At 29.6% G+C, this 18,035-nt stretch overlaps 1 long non-coding RNA gene and 1 pseudogene across 1 annotated transcript; both read left to right on the top strand.

Annotated features, from left to right (window-relative positions):
• The first annotated feature begins 1,925 nt into the window (after window positions 1–1,925).
• On the top strand, window positions 1,926–9,460 carry LOC130962305 (E3 ubiquitin ligase PQT3-like; annotated as a pseudogene).
• Window positions 9,461–15,130: 5,670 nt separating this feature from the next.
• On the top strand, window positions 15,131–17,813 carry LOC130957489 (uncharacterized). Its single transcript, XR_009077251.1, has 4 exons — window positions 15,131–15,286; window positions 15,377–15,430; window positions 15,507–15,665; window positions 17,578–17,813. It is a non-coding gene; the product is annotated as an uncharacterized LOC130957489 (long non-coding RNA).
• Window positions 17,814–18,035: the final 222 nt, after the last annotated feature.

Raw genomic sequence — 18,035 nt, forward strand, 5'->3', positions numbered from 1 at the left:
TTATAAGTGTACTTTCTATTAAAAATCAATTTATTTTTTGCTTCCTTGATCATTAGTAGTATTTAATTTATAAGTAATAATTAATAATTAATTATAATTTTAGGATGTTGACTACACGGGTGGTTTGCTTCCAATTTCAAAGGCATCCTCAATCATTGAAGGGAAGAAAGTAGAAGGTGCTAAGGTATTTGTTCAAAAAATAAATTTTTTATTTGTTTATTCTCTCAAAATTAGATCTTAATTTTATTCAAAAAATATTAGTGAAATAAAAACAAAAGTTAAAAAGAAGTCTTTAATTTAAGGTGGTATTTTGTACCGAATTTGTTGCTTGAATTCTTCAATAAAGTTGTGGCCAATGATGAATCCGAATTGTTGGAAAATACTATTACACCAACTAAGCGACTATCCTCAGAGTCAGAAGATTCGAAGGTGGAAGGAGATACCTCAACTTGCAAGAAGATCAAAATTGAGAATGAAACTTGAGAATTTGAATGCACATGTTTTAGAATCCCTTTTAGAGTCTATCTAATAGAATAATGCCAAAGCATATGTTTGTTTTGGTAGAAATATTGTCTTTTATTGAGTTGTTATTTTTGTTTTGGTTCTTTTTTATTTTTATGTTTGGAATTTAGAATATTTTTAAATATAAATTGAAGTTATTTGGTTATTACTTGTGGTTTTATTTTTAATTTGATTCTCACCGTTGATATTCTGATAATTTCTAATTTAATATTTAATGTCATAAAGTTATAAATTTTTTCTTTGAATTATTATTAATACAATTAAGTTAGTTATTAATTCTTAATGTGTACTTATTTTAAAAATAAATCTAATTATAATTTTTAATTAAAGTACTATGTTTAGAATTTTAAATTTAAATTCAAATATACTTTTTTTTGAATTTTTAAGTAAGCAACTGGGTTTGAGAATATTTTTTAAAAATTTATATAATTTATAAGCTACTATGCTAATTACAAAGAATTATAATAAAGTAAATAGAATTACCAGTCTTATTAAGATGTGAGGTTATTTGTATTATTTAAAAACATTAATTTGACATTCTTCTATATTTAATTCTGTTTCTAATGTTGTTTCGACAAAATTAACTTAATTGTGTATTTTAAAAAAATTTAAATGTTTTTTCTACATTTACGTAATTTATAAGGTAATTAATTTTTAGATTATAGTTAATTTTATTTATTTTTATCAGCAAATAATAAAGTTAATAATATTTATGATAAAACTAAAAAAAATCAATTTTAAATTAATAAATTTCTATATTCCTAATGGACAACAAACGTTTAATTAGAAAATTTTATTTAAAAATTTTAAATTTACACTAGCTAATTAAGAAATTCTATTTAAAAATTTGAAATTTAAAATTCTAATACTAATTTCTAATTAAGTGACTTCTTAACCGATTTGATTTTTAAAAATTTTTATTTGTCACATTTATAAATTTTTTCTTTTTACTTTGTTTACATTATTATTATTTTTGTCTTATCTTAGCACAACAAGGTACTTTTATTTTTTTTTTCTCTTTTTACTTATGTTGTCTCAACATAAATGAGACATAAACATAGATATACAAAAATATATAAACATAAATTTTATTAGTCTTTTAATATAAAGTTTAATATAAAATTAATATGCTATTATTATAGTTATATATATTTTTATTTTTTTATGTCTCTCTCCTTATAATTCAAAAATATTATAAACTTTAAACTCTTCTATTTACATTTTACTCTAAATAAAAATAAAAACATATTCAGCACATTTATTATATAATAATAATATAATAATAATGATAATATTATACTAAACTCAAAAAATTTATGAATATAAAATATTATTTTTAATTTAACATATCAAATTTAAATATAAGCCTAACACTAGTTACAATAAAAGGCCCATCAAATCATACCGCCATAATTGGACACTTCCGTTCCCTTTATAGGCGCTCACCCATCGAAAAACACTTTCCTTCAAAGCCAAACTTTTCCCAATTCTAATTCTAACCCTAACCCTAATTAATCATTCTCCCCTTCTCCTTCAATCCTCCACCATCGATCTCCGATTCCAGCTCTGCAACCGCACGCGGAGTTGTTCGTGATTCTCTCATTCGAGAGTTTCGATTGCAGAGGCTCGTCCAAATCCGAGTTCTCAGTTTCGCCTCCTTCACGTTCTTCCCCGAGTTGGGTCGGTTGTCGAAGCGCGACCGTCGGAAATTGTTGCTGTTCTTCCTGCTATCGATTCGACGATTGCATCGCTTAGCTCCTAACTGTCGCTGTGTCGGTGCCACGGTGGTTTCTGTTTTCATAGAGGGCTTCGACGGAGATTCATCTCTTGGATCGGTCGTATTCGGAATACTCTGATTTGTGATGGTTTTCATTGAGAGCGGCTGCAACGGAATCTGAATCAGCGGAGATTCTGAATGCGTAACGGAATTTTGTAAAGAACTTCAAGATTCCGCGTTGATTTTTGCTGGCAGGAGAGAATTCTAGTAGTGTTCGTGCTCTAAGCCTCAGCCTCGGCCTTGTGGGTTCGATTTGATCGATCTTAACCCTAGTAATTTGCAAGTGGAGGACAAAAACAGAGAAAAGAAGAAAAAAGAAATAGAGCTTTGGATATAGCATTGTACTGTTTGTTTTGTTTTGATTTATTTAATATCAAGGGCCATTCTAGTTTTGGAATTTCATAGGCCCTTTTAATTCATTGTTTATGTTCGTTATCATTAATCTTAATTAATAGAAAGAATAAATATACCATGGCGGTGTATTATAAATTTAAGAGTGCAAGAGATTATGATTCAATTTCCATGGACGGTCTTTTCATCTCTGTTGGAACATTGAAAGAAAAAATATTTGAATCCAAGCATTTAGGCAGGGGTACTGATTTTGATCTCGTGGTAACCAACGCCCAGACCAACGAAGGTTGGTTCTGAGACTTTTTAATTAAAACTATTGTTATTCTCATTCCGATAGCTATTTGGGTGGCGATACCATGAGTTTGGGGGGTTAATTGTAAAATTAAAATTTGGAACTATTGCATTCTCTTTGCCTTTGAGAAGGGCTTTCGTGGTTAAACTCTCGGTGTTTATCATGTTCCTCTCAAAGGAAACTTTTTTTGCTAGTCTTGGCTTTCAGGAGTTCATGATGTTGAAGTTGAGTTTGATGTTTTATTTTCATGCACTGACAGTGTTGTTTTACACTGATGTCCAATAAAAATCAGGGAATTGTTGTGTTTTTATTGACAGTTAAATAGGCAATTCTCATTAATTCTATTGGTTAATAAATATATAAGATTACACCGTTAGTACATGAGAATCACTTTACGATGAAATTCTTGGCTTTTGTAGTGTGTTTTTTATTTGACTAACATTGGCCTCCACCTCTTCTATTGCAAAAATCAAACGAAAAGACAACGAGTTGAGAATTTGAGTTCCAGTGAGGTTGTAAGCTAGTTGTAGGAATTACAAGCGCCCAAACCTTGCAGGATTTGCAGCGTGGTAGTTAATATATATAATTGCCTTGATGAATTGCATATTCAGTGTTTTATAGCTGCTCTGTCTCTTTGGAATTTCAGAATATCTTGATGAAGCAATGCTGATTCCTAAAAATACCTCGGTGTTAATTCGTCGGGTTCCTGGTCCGCTACGTTTACCAATTGTTACTGAACTAGAGTATTATCTCTAACCTTTAATCTTATTACTGTTGTTGGTTTTTGGACTATTGTCATGCATCATGCATGTTGGTTCTTGAAATGGGCAGTCATGGGCTTGCTATTCTCATGTTGATACTTCACGTTGTAGTCACACAGTTTTCCCAAGAAACTACCCTTTTGATTTGTGAGAAAAATTCTGCGTTGAGTTGCTACTTTCCTTGGCTTTTGCAGGCAAAAAAAGGTGGAAAATACGGCTATGGAAGCCGAACCTGAAAGCAGCAGCTTACCAGCTGAAGATGCATCTGCTGTAAAATATGTAAGTCCCTTTTTGCTTTCCATGTGTTTTATTTAATAAACAATTCCACTTCATTCCTATTTTATTTACCTTCTCATAACATGACAGCCAGAAGATTCAGATTGGGATGAATTTGGAAATGATTTGTATGCGATTCCTGATGTACCACCCATTCAATCAAGCAACTTAATTCCTGAAGCTCCTCCAACCAACAAAGCTGATGAAGAAAGTAAGATAAAGGCTTTGATTGATACTCCTGCCTTGGATTGGCAACGGTGAGTAAACTATCCACTTTCCTTCAGTTGTCTTTCTTTATTCTTGGAATCAGCATAAAAAGGGATGATGACTGTAAATATGAATATGAATTACTAATAAGTAACTTCGTATTCTTTTTCACCTGCAATAATATGGTCAATAATCTCTGGTGGAAGGGATTGCTCATTCTGGAATCAGCACCTGTACTAGAGGAGCAGTTGTTTCTTATTTACCATCATTCCTGTACAAGGATTTCTGCAGAAAATTTCATTTCACATACCAAATGTGCTTTGTTTTGGTGAAATCATTGTCACTCTAGACTTGGCCATATCTAAAGTTTCCTTTTGGCATGCAGTCCAGGATCGGACTTTGGTGCTGGTAGAGGTTTTGGAAGAGGTATGGGTGGACGGATGGGGGGTGGTCGTGGTTTTGGTGAGTCTCCTTTTCCTATTCTATACAAGTTTGAGTCACTGCCCGCTTTGAATACAGATTTTGATATTACCGTTTAATGCTTATTCACTTACTGAGCAGGGCTGGAGCGGAAAACACCTCCCCAAGGCTATGTATGTCACAGGTGCAAGGTTCCTGGTATATCCTAGACTCTTATTATTATCAGGGAGAAAAAGGGGATCTAAATCTGCTTAAATTGCTGGATGGCATTGTCGGTTATGCTTAGCTTACTTATTAAACTTTTTTTGTAGGCCATTTTATTCAGCACTGCCCTACAAACGGTGATCCAAATTATGACATCAAGAGAGTTAAACAACCTACTGGTATTCCGAGATCCATGCTGATGGTGAACCCACAAGGTTCCTATGCTCTACCAAATGGTTCAGTAGCTGTATTGAAGCCAAATGAGTGAGTACATGTTGGTTCCTTGTCTCCATTCTGTCATATGTAGGACTAATATTGTATTTCTCACCTAATCCTGCTAAACAGGGCTGCTTTTGAGAAAGAAATAGAAGGTTTACCTTCCACGACTCGTTCTGTTGGGGATCTACCACCTGAGCTTCACTGCCCCTTGTGCAATGATGTGATGAAAGATGCTATGCTGACAAGCAAGTGCTGTTTTAAAAGCTTTTGTGACAAATGTATGTTTCTTTGTCTTCCTGAAGAAGTCCTGGTTCTTAGAATTTGAGTAAATACTTACGTTTTTAAGCTTGTAATTCTTCATTAAGCAAGTAAAGAATGCTTTAGATGATATAATCTCTCCTCATCATTTCTTCCCGATGTACAAACATCTCAGATGAAGTTTTGTAAATATCATTCTGAAAATTCTTTTCAGGTATTAGGGACTATATTATCTCCAAGTCCATGTGCATATGTGGTGCAACAAATATTCTTGCAGATGATCTTTTACCAAATAAGACCCTAAGAGATACTATTAATCGTATATTGGAGTCAGGCAATAGCAGTGCTGAAAACGCTGGGAGCACCTTTCAAGTTCAAGGTTATTGAAACAAATTATCATGTGACTCTTACGTGGACTTTATTTGGTTAAAAATTTATTGAAACTAACATGCAAATTGCAATTGTTTTCACCTCCTTTCCAGATATGGAGTCTGCTCGTTGTCCACAACTGAAGCTTCCATCTCCAACCTCATCGGCTGCATCTAAGGGAGAACCAAAGGTTTCACTTGTTCATGAAGGAATGACAAATGTACCGGAAACTGTTGATGATAAAAAATCAGTTTCTGCTCCAGCTCCATTGCAAACATCAGAGCAAGTGAAGCCCAGAATGCCTGATGTAAGTGAAGCTACACATGGGTCGACGAGTGTAAAGGAACCAGCCTCACAAGGGAGTGCACAGTTGGTTGATGAGGAAGTCCAGCAAAACATGGTTCCTGCTGAAGCAGGTAATGTAGATTGCTCATGTCATCGTGTGTAAGACATGTAATAATTTATTTTCTTTGATGACAATCTTATTTGTAGTTTCAACTTTCAACTTTGCAGGAAAGAAGAAAAAAAGGAAGAAAGTCTGTTTGCCTGCAAATGGTAAATCTACTCTCCTGCATTCGAATCTATATATTTATGTTCAAATCTGGACATGTATCTCTAACTTTTCCTTTATATTAAACTTTGCAAACTGGATTGCTGCTTGAACATTCGGGAGAGAGGTCTTTTTTTTTTTTTACCTCTATTTATGTTATTTGTAACAATGTCAAATTATTTTTATCTCTTGCAGATTTTCAGTGGAAAACCCCACACGACCTTGGGGCTGAGAGCTACATGATGCCAATGGGCCCAGCACCTGGTTACAATTCATACTGGAATGGCATGCAACCTTGTATGGAAGGATTTATGGGACCATATGGTGGCCCGATGCAAATGATGGGTTATGGCCTGGGCCCCTTGGACATGCCATTTGCAGGTGGTCTGCCTCATGATCCATTTGGCATGCAGCGCTACATGATGCCTGTTGTTCCACCTCATAGGTATGCACCTTTTTTTATTATCAAAATTTGTCTTGCATATTTAGATAATTACTATTTTAGAAAGCTAAATTATTGTTTAGGGATCTTGCTGCTGAGTATGGCATGGGGATGAATGTTCCACCTCCAGTTATGAGTAGAGAGGAGTTTGAAGCTCAGAAAGCTGATCGTTGGAGAAGGCGTGAAAATGAGAAACGGATTGATAGGTAAATATTCACTGTTCAACTTTTTATTCGTGTAATTTTTGAAAAAATCAACCATTGGATTAGAAACTTATATATTATAGATCATCTTAAAAATATTTTGTCAATCTAAAATCATTTGTTATATCTTTTATGCACTTGAAAATAACGTAATATGTTTGTTCAAAATATACATAGATAAAGAGGTCTTCTATTACATGTTTGTTAATGTTTGATTTTGGTAAAATGTGTTATAGATGATCTTTATTATTTGTTAGTGTGATCCAATAGTTGGATCGAAAAATATATATCCTATAAATAGTTATGAGCGCCACCCAATTTTATGTGGGTTATTTTCGAGGTATTTCTGTTTTGTTTATCATTGTTAATGAGTTTGTTTCTTTAATGAAATAGGGATTTCTCCAAAGATCGAGATTTTGGTAGGGAAGCGAGCAGTATTGGGGATGTTCCTATGAAATCAGAAACTGTATGTGCTTTTTGTTCTCTTATTTTGCCTTTATTTATCTGTGGACTTGTATGCATCATTTACCTTTCTAGGTTTTTCCCACTAAATTTTGGTAGAAACTTGAACCTTGAGCTTGAACAGTAATTGCTTTAGATGATGCCATTCACTGTTTTGGCTTCTTAAATGATGATAGTAGTCTTTAGCAGTTAGTCTTGCTTGTTTTACAGAGTTCTATTCTTGTTGGTCATAAATGGTTGAGGGAGCAGTGCCCTCTCAGAACCATATATCTCTAATCAACAGCCACTGGTTGGTTTAAAGTTGACTAAAAGGGAATTGGTATAACTAGATTAGAGTTGCATTGCTGCACTTGGATGGTAACAGTAATGTGATTAAATTTATATGCTCTCTCTGGGTTCAGAGTCTCTTTAGCAATCATTTATGGACTATTGTTTTTCGATATTCTGACCCATGATACGTTTAGATTTATGCCTTTTATCCTGGTTGTAAGGGTTCTGTTCATAATTGTTGTCCACTAATGAGGGCAGGGTGTAGTGATTAAAATTTAACATTCCTAATTTTTGTCTATATGGTTTTAATAACTAATACATGTCTGTACTGCATTATTTATTTTTCGAATGTAAAACAAACTTGAGTCAGTATATTGTTGGTCTGTTTTGTGGAAGTTAAATTTTTTATTTGTCATTCTTGTCATGTCATAGATCTGCCTTTTGAGAGGTAAACTTCTAGTCTATATTAGTTGTAACAAGGGTAACAAGGATGAGTGTGCCACCTTGTGCGCCAAACAAAAACAAACACAAACTGCTCAAACTATGTGTCCTAAAATGATGTGTTTTGAGCGAAGAAGAATATCATGTGCGTTGAAACTAGTGTGTTACTCATGTTTCACTTGCTTGATTCCTTTAAGTTCCAAGATGGAGTTAGTTAATATAAGCTATGTTAGAATGAATAATTCTAACCTATAGCTGCATGAAATGTACAAAATGTGTAGCAATGCTGGCAAAGATCGATTTTTGAATTACTAGAATGCACAATAGTGCTTTTAAAATGTTTAAACCTTGTGCGCATGAAGAGTGGCTTTTGGAAAATGAATATGAAAGGGAGCTTTTAATTGTCCTCTAAGTCGCTCTTAGGCTATCTTAATTGAATTTATTTGGGTGACCATATTTCTGTCCTGTGTTAGTGTTCCTTAATATATAGAAAGAAAACGTGATTGGTGTGGCTATGTTGCTTACATATTATTATTTATAATATTATTGTCATTGGAAATTATCATGGAATATTGTGGTTTCAAGAGGAAGGTCAAAAAATAATAATAATAATTAAAAAAACTAAAACCGTACATGTTTCAAACAATAATTTTTGTTCTTTTTTTCAATGCAGAAGTCACTTCCAGCACCTCCAAGTAGTGAGTACCACCGTCCCCAACCCCATCGTCACCGTGCGGAACGTGTGTCACCTGATCGGTCTTCACGTGAGGTGGAGCCTCCACGTCCTATCAAGAGGAAAGCTGACTACCACGTGGATTGGGATCGGGAATGTGAACGCAACCATGATCATGATCGTGACCAGAGGGACCACCATGATCGAGAAAGAGGCCATCACCACCATCGCCACCACCGGTCAGAATCCTCTTCCCGGATGTCATCTGAACCAGTGACCAAAACCTCCTCAACTGCACCATCATCATGCCGCAAGCAGAAGGACAGTGTTTTCTCCCGCATAAGCTTCTCCGCTGAGGAAGAAATGACCAAGAAGAGGAAGATATCTGCCTTTCACACAACTGAAGCTGCTTCAGCTGGTCCCCTGCCACATCTTCAGCACATCTCAAGGCAGCATCGAAAGCCTACTATGAAGGCAGGAAGAGCAGCACGATTTCTGAATACGAGTCCAGTGATGATGAGCGGCATTTCAAACGGAGGCCATCAAGGCACTTGTATACGATGAATAGTAATAAAATTCTAAGTCACAATAATTTTGATGGCAATGCCGAAAAAATTATTGTGCAGTTAGTGTTTGCTGTTTTATTGCATATGATATGGTAGGTGAAAATAAAAAGCAAATGTAAAATGTGTATCAATGTATATTTTGTTACTATTTTTTTTTTTTTTTACTTTTATTAGAACTCCATCTTTTCATGTGCCATTTTGAGCCATCAGTGAATTTATTCTCAATTTTGGTCATAAAATTTGTGGATACTACTTTCAATCAAGTGTTAGAAAAAAATAAAGAATTTGTTTATGGCGAGAAAGTATAAATTAGTTCTTTAAGGATCAAAGAGAATATGCTATTTTTGTGGTTATGATGATTTTTCTATACTAATTTTTAATATTATGTAGATGGTCTTTAAATTGATAAAATCAATTTATAATGAGTGAATTGAAAGATAGCCCAATTAGACTAATAATTATAAGTATAAATTTAATAAAAAAATATGAATTTGTTTGTGATAGATACGTGTTTAATAAAATAATTTATTATATATATATAAAAGTAAATATCAATTCTAAATAAATAAATCAGTTATCTCTATTTTTTATATTGATAAAAAGAAAAGAAAATTGGTATTAATTTATTTACTTTATTTTGTTTCATTGCTACCAAAAAAATATATAATTAATTTATATCTTTTAACAAAATTATCACCGCGCAAAAGTAAATATCAAATTTAAAATTGTTATTTACAAACTATGTAATTTGTATATATTTAAATTGATTAGTAGATAAATATTGGTAACTACATATATAATGAATAATACAATTATTAATAATACGATGATATTATTTAATTTATTATTCATATAATTATATTAATTAAGTAAACATAGTCAATCTTTTAATTGTCTTTTATATATTTAAAATAAAAAATTTCAATCTTTCTTTGATCTTAAATTAATATAGTAATTAAAGACAAAGAGGTTACACATATATTGATTACGGTCTAATTTTAATTCTTTTAAAATTAATAAAAAAAATATATTAGTAAAACTTACACTCTTAATATAAAATTTGTATTTCTATAAAAATATATATACATAGGATAAAAAATAAAGATTTAAATTTAAAATCTCCTCTTTTTACATACAAATATTTAGTGCCATCAAATTAGTAATTTTTTTTTTGTAACTTAAATAAGTTAAACAGTTAGTAATTTAATTTGTTAATCATAAATAAATAATATTTGATATTATAAAATATAAAAAATAAAAAATGTCCTTTTACCTATAAAATTGTTTAATTGTATTACAAATTAAAATTTGATTTTTAATTTTAAAATATTGAAACTCCAGATTTTTTTTAAAAAGTAAATATTTAGCAGTTATTAAAAAATCCTAAAAAAAACATGTTTTGTTGTGGGACCATTTAATATTTCAAACGTTCTGGGATAATTTTTTTATTTTAGACATTTTTTTAAATAAATAATTTATTTATTGATATATATTTTTAAAAATATTTATATTTTTTATTATTTATATCATTATCATTTCTAATGAGATAAATAATAAAAAATAAAAAATATTATACGATCAAATTATTTTTATAACCAAATTCAATTAAGTATTTTTTTATATGTCTTTTCTTTCTTCTCTATTAGACCAATTAATTTCACTTAAAATAATAAAATTTATATTACATCAATTTAAATTTATTTTTCCATCCATTCCAATTTAAATTATTTTAATAAATAAATAAGTAAATAAATTATTGATATATAATTCTTAAAATATTTTAAATTAAGATATGTGTATTAATAAAAGAAAAAATGTAAATATTTCAAAAAAATATCTAAACAAATAATTACTTTAATTAATTTATTAAAAAAAATTCTTATTAACAAAAATTCTTATTAGAAAAGGGTATTTTTACAATTTTTTTGCCAAAATCCAACTTCCCCAACCTAATTTACAAGAGAATAAAGATGAAAATTGAGTGTTTTTGATTATATTTATTTTGTTTTAGAGACAATATTTATAATTATGTTTTTGATTATGTTTATTTTGCTTTGGGAACAATATTTATAATTATGTTTTGGATGAAAACTTGGTTTATATTTATATTTATTAGATATTTAAAATTACAAAGACTTTAATGTTTGTGAATATAAAAATTATAATTTGTTTATACTTTTAGAAATTATAATAGTTAAAAATAAAAAATAGGAGAGATTTTTTATGCATATATATATATATATATATTATTTAATAGTTAAAAGTAAAAAAAAAAAAAGAGGATATTTGGCGGGCTATGCCCGCCGTTAGGCGGAGAGGGTTAGGATTTTGGGACCGTCTCACTAGGCGGGGCGGGGCGGGCTTCCCCGCTTGCCACCCTATATATATATATATATTAGGGGTGGCAATGCGGGCCGGCTCGCCCCAACCAGCCCCGCATCACCTAGGCCCGCACCTTAAGCGGGACGGGCCAGCGCGCCCCGCCAACTAAAGTGGGTACAAAATGCTAGTCGTTCAACTTTTTTTTTTTAAATAAAATTAATTAAAATTAACTAAAAAATAATAATTAAACAATTAATTACAAATAAAAAATAATCAAATTATAATATAATTTTTTATTATTTTTTTAAAAATTTTTAACTTCAATAAAATTATTTAAAATAATATTTATCAATAGAACCATCTTTATTTTAAAAAATAAGTCACATAATTTGAACATATATACGAAATTGTAAAATAAAATAAATAAAGTCACATAATTAGAACATATATACATAATTTAGCGAATTTTTTTAATTTGACCGATTTCAAATTCTAACCCAACCCACATTTTTTAGCGAGTTCGGTGGTCGGCCCGACGAATTCGACCCGTTTTACCATCCCTAATATATATATATATATATATATATATATATATATATATATATATATATAAGAAGATTATCACATATTTTATTATATAAAGATAAAAAATTTTTGTTTTAAAAAATAAAAAATATAAATACAAAAAATATAAGTTTTTTTATCCATTAAGATTAATTATTATATACAAATTTTTTTTATAATATTAAAATAATATTTTAAACTACAACATAAAAATATAAAATAAATAAATTTTATTTTATATTACTTAACAAATAATTAGTTTATTATATTTAAAATTTATTAACTAATTACTTTGTTAAATATATTATTATATAATATATTTTTTTATCAAAATATTTGTAAAAGTAAAATTTATTTTAAACGTTATATATAATACATAAAAATATTAACTTTTTTATTTAGGTATGTATTTAAAATTATATTATTTATTCTGTTTTTCTAAAAAAATAAAAAAATAAAAAAATAATATTTTCATGTATTATATATAATATTTTAAATAAATTATTTTTAAAAATATTTTTATAAAAAATTATATTATATAATAATATTTTTAATAAAAATAGTTAGTTAATAAATTTTGAATATAATAATCTAATTATTTATCAAGTAATATAAAATAAATTTTAATGATTTTATAGTTTTATGTTACTGTTTAAAATATTATTTTAATATAATCTTTTAATATTATGAAAAAGTTTTGCATAATAATTAATTTTATTATATAAAAAATACTCATATATTTTATATTTAATTATTTAAGAATAAAAGATTTTGTTGCCGTTTAAAGTATTGTGTATTAAAGTATTACCATTTAAAGCATTTATTTATGTACTAGGATATTCTATATTTATTAGAGTCCATCAATGCTCTTGTTTTATATTAGCCTTTAATTTTCATCTAATAAAATCTAATGACCTTTATAAATGTGGCTCATTTAATAAGCATATAATAGTTGAGCTCTTTTAGACATACCCTTTTTGTGGCTATGATGATTTTTCTATACTAATTTTTAATATTATGTAGATGGTCTCTAAATTGATAAAATCAATTTATAATGAGTGAATTGAAAGATAGTCCAATTAGACTAATAATTATAAGTATAAATTTAATAAAAAAATATGAATTTGTTTGTGATAGATACGTGTTTAATAAAATAATTTATTATATATATATAAAAGTAAATATCAATTCTAAATAAATAAATCAGTTATCTCTTAATTTTTTATATTGATAAAAAGAAAAGAAAAATGGTATTAATTTATTTACTTTATTTTGTTTTATTGCTACCAAAAAAATATATAATTAATTCATATCTTTTAACAAAATTATCACCGTGCAAAAGTAAATATCAAATTTAAAATTGTTATTTACAAACTATGTAATTTGTATATATTTAAATTGATTAGTAGATAAATATTGGTAACTACATATATAATGAATAATACAATTATTAATAATACGATGATATTATTTAATTTATTATTCATATAATTCTATTAATTAAGTAAACATAGTCAATCTTTTAATTGTCTTTTATATATTTAAAATAAAAAATTTCAATCTTTCTTTGATCTTAAATTAATATAGTAATTAAAGACAAAGAGGTTACACATATATTGATTACGGTCTAATTTTAATTCTTTTAAAATTAATAATAAAAATAATATATTAGCAAAACTTACACTCTTAATATAAAATTTGTATTTCTATAAAAATACATATACATATGATAAAAAATAAAGATTTAAATTTAAAATCTCCTTTTTTACATACAAATATTTAGTGCCATCAAATTAGTAATTTAACTTTTTTTGTAACTTAAATAAGTTAAACAGTTAGTAATTTAATTTGTTAATCATAAATAAATAATATTTGATGTTATAAAATATAAAAAAATAAAAAATGTCCTTTTACCTATAAAATTGTTTAATTGTATTACAAATTAAAATTTGATTTTTTATTTTAAAATATTGAAACTCCAGATTTTTTTTTTAAAAAGTAAATATTTTTTACATTAAACATAAAAATACCAAAATATTTTTTATATAATAATTTTAAAATTGGTTTTGTCTTGGATAGAAAAAGTAGAGACTGAATCTTTATAAACTAACGTTTCAAATTTCATATTAGTGCCTTATATGAGTTCATACCATAAATATAGTAACTGAAAATTTGGTCCTATATGTATGATGAATTTCAAGTAGGTGATGTTATATTTAGCCTAATTTAATATCATAGATGAATGAAACTTTGTTTAAATTAAAACGAATTGAAAAATTTGTAAAGAATGATCACCATAAATATTTTTATAAAATATAAAATTTTTTGCTATAAGAATTTTTTTATAACTATTGTACTTATTTGTATAAAGTTTAAAAATTTGTATTGCATTTGTTACATTTTGCAACGGATACAACTAGAATAACAAATAAGATTGAAAATAACGAGTACAAGAAAAATTTTTGAACTTTATAAACAAATTAATAAATGTTTATTTGTAATTATTATTTTAATTTTATTGATAATCAAGATTCTGTTGTGTATTTATAATTGTTATAAATATTTTTATAAAATTTAAAAGTTTTTATTGTACTGTAGTAATAGTTACAACTAATAATGAGTAATCTAAATTCTAAATTTTTTTATTCAATCATGTAAATTTAATGAATTTTTTAAAATAAAATTAGTTGAAAAATTAAAAAGATTAACATTTGAAATTTAAATATGTAAACCCCGATAAAAGCAAATAATTAGTCAATAAATCGAATTTTTAATAGAAAAATTAAAAATGCAAAACTAATATTAAAATAGGATAGAGCTTGTCAAAACGAGAATTTTGATATCAATTTCAAAAATTTAGCCCAAAATTGGATTGAAAAGGTCGAACCAGTTGAACCGGAATCTAAACCGAATCCGTAGGTCCAACCGGACCCAAACACTTAAAAGAAACAGCAGCTCTTTTCCTCCTCATTAGTTGCTGCAATGCCATAACAGAAAGGGAGAGGAGGAGAGCTCCTTAACCCTAATCAAATATTCCAACCACCATATCTTCCTCGTTTGAGCTCCGATCACTGCACCGTTTGCGGCCACGCGTCCAGCGCGTCGAGCTCTACCTTTCTATCTAATCAATTTCACTGGTAAGCCTCATATTTGATTCAGAATCTCTATTCCCCTTTCTTTGGTGAAATTAAAATCTTATAGTGAAATCTTATCCAATTGTGTTTTAGGCTCAATTTAGCTTTTGGGACTTATGGGCTCAAGCTATTGAGTATATGGGTATGGTAAGGATACCCTAACCCTAGCTTAATCTTGTATTTATTATGGGAAAACTGAAATTGGAATATGTATATCTATTAGGTGTAGATTAAATGGGTATATATGCTTTGGAATTGAATTGGGAATATTTGGAGGCTTGTTGGTGATCAAGGCTTGGTTTGTGGCTGTTTTAGTTGAGTTTGGAGGGGCTGTGTTTTATCTTGTGAGGCTGCCTTGGGTGAAACTAAGTGGTCGGCCAAGGTATGGTTTAAGTTTCGCACGTTTAATATTTACGGTGTTGTGAAAACTTAGATTAGAGGAACCATAGGATAAGTTGAATTGGTTGTTGTATTTAATGATTAGTCTTGTAATGTTGTTGGAATATATTTGTTGGTGGATATGTATTGGAATTGTGAGGTGTGAAAGTTATTAATGGTATGCTCTTATATTTATTTATGATGGATTATGGTTGGTGTTTGTTAATAAAGATTTGTTATATGAGTTGATGAATTAACGTATGAAGAGTTAATAAATGTGTTAATGGAATAATGTGTGTGAAGGATTGATAAATGCATTAATGAAATTATTTACGTGAAGAGTTGATAATTGCATTAATGGAATGGTTTATGTGAAGGGTTGCTCATATATGTATATATGATATATGTTAATACAAAGTTGTGGATATGGTTCATTGGATTGGTTAATGATAGCTTGAAAAGGTTGTTGATGAGTTGAGATTGGTTATGTTAGCAATATGTAGGCTTTGAAGGAAAGGATTTATGAATATGGTGAAAATGGGGTTTGGAAGTGTTTTGGAAAAAGTGATTTTGGGTGAATTTGAAGGTCCATAATTTTCTCCTCAAATTTTGGATTGAGTTGTGATTTGTTGCAAAAAAAAAAGATGGTTTTAAGAGCTTTTGATTGATATCAATCTTGTGAAAAATAGAATTTTGAAGAGAAAGTTATGGATGTTGAAAGTTTGATGTATAAATCTGTGTTCAGGATGGCTAAAATTGGTTGCAGCAAGCTTCCTGGGCATTCTGCCCATTTTTTTGAAAGAACGCCCATCCACGCGTACGCGTAAGCCGTGGCATGAAATTTTGACGACGCATGCGCGAGAATCATGCGTACGCGTGGGTGCATATTCACGCGTACGCATGACTCACGCGTACGCGTGACTCGATGTGCGCTCCACGCGTGCGCGTAGCCTACGCGTGCGTGTGGATGCCGCCTGCTGCAAAATCCAATTTTGACTATTTTTAAACTAACTTTTCACTTCTATATCTCCATTTTCTTCCTTTAAGGTTTAAAGTACGATTTTAGATCCAATGGATAAAAGAAGCTAGGAAAATAAGATATCTTGAGGGTGAAGAAAGTTGTAAATGGTGACTTTTATGAAGGAAATGAGTATGTTAACGAAGTTTAACGCTAAGGCTTGATAAGTGATGATGTATTGATAATGAAATTGTCATGGCTTATGAATAATGATATCTGAGATGCGAGTTTTCCTAGGTAAAAATCGTGGCTCGCCACCACGTTTTTTAGGTTGAATCTCAATACTCTATTGACCCTACGTCATAAGGGTGACCGGGCATGTATAAATACCCAGATATAGATAACCCCCTTTGAGTGATTATATGATGAATGTATGTGAACTCTATGCATAGACTCTTGGGGATGCGCGACGGGGGACAGTCTAAGATTTTTGGACTTGTCGAGTTGGCTGGATAACCGACAGATGGGCCCCATTAGCCATAGGACAGGCATGCATCATATGCATTTGTTTGTTTTGATTGCTATGCATTTTCTGGGTTTGCCTAATTGATATATATACCACCTGCTACCTGTTATACTTGCCACTTATACTATCTGCTCATTATTTGTGCGTAAACTTGTTTGGTTGCTTGTTTCTGTTGCATTATGGAAGATGGAGGGATGGAGAAAATGGAGAAATGGTTTGATATTAGATTATGATTGAAATTGAGTAAGTTAGGTAGATTTAGAATACCTACCCCTGTTTATAGCTTCTGTTTAGTAATTAAGTTAGATAATTGAATAACGGAGTTCTAGGATTGCCTATGACATTCTCAGGACCTTATTTATTATGCGTGTGACACTTTTACTATGCTGAAAACCTTCGTTTCTCATTCCATACTGTGTTGTTATTTTTCAGATGCAGGTCGAGAGGCTCCTCGCTAGGCGTCTGGATCCTTGAAGTGAAGTAATTCTTGGGTGTATTTTGGATTTCTGTTTGTATATATGTACATATGTATTTAGCTTACTCTCCAAGTAACTTGTGTATGCTACTCCTCATAGAGGTTGAGAGAGAGATATGAATTTATTTTAGTATTTTGAGTTTTGAGTATTTTGGGATATATATATATATATATATATATATATATATATTCTCCGGCCAACCTTGGCTTCGCAGGCTGAGTCAGGAGCCAGATATATTGTTTCATTGGCTTTCCTTTTCTCTCTTGTTTATCTTTATAATTTTCTTTTAGGTTTCTTAGTACGCAAGTAATTCGATTCCTCGAGCGTTGCACTTTTTATTTTGCGAATTTGTTTTACCCATTTTTCAAGGCTCTTAGTTGAGTATCTTTTTTCTTATTATTATATATATTTTTT

The sequence above is a fragment of the Arachis stenosperma genome, chromosome 2, assembly GCF_014773155.1.
Source record: "Arachis stenosperma cultivar V10309 chromosome 2, arast.V10309.gnm1.PFL2, whole genome shotgun sequence".
Lineage (NCBI taxonomy): Eukaryota > Viridiplantae > Streptophyta > Magnoliopsida > Fabales > Fabaceae > Arachis > Arachis stenosperma.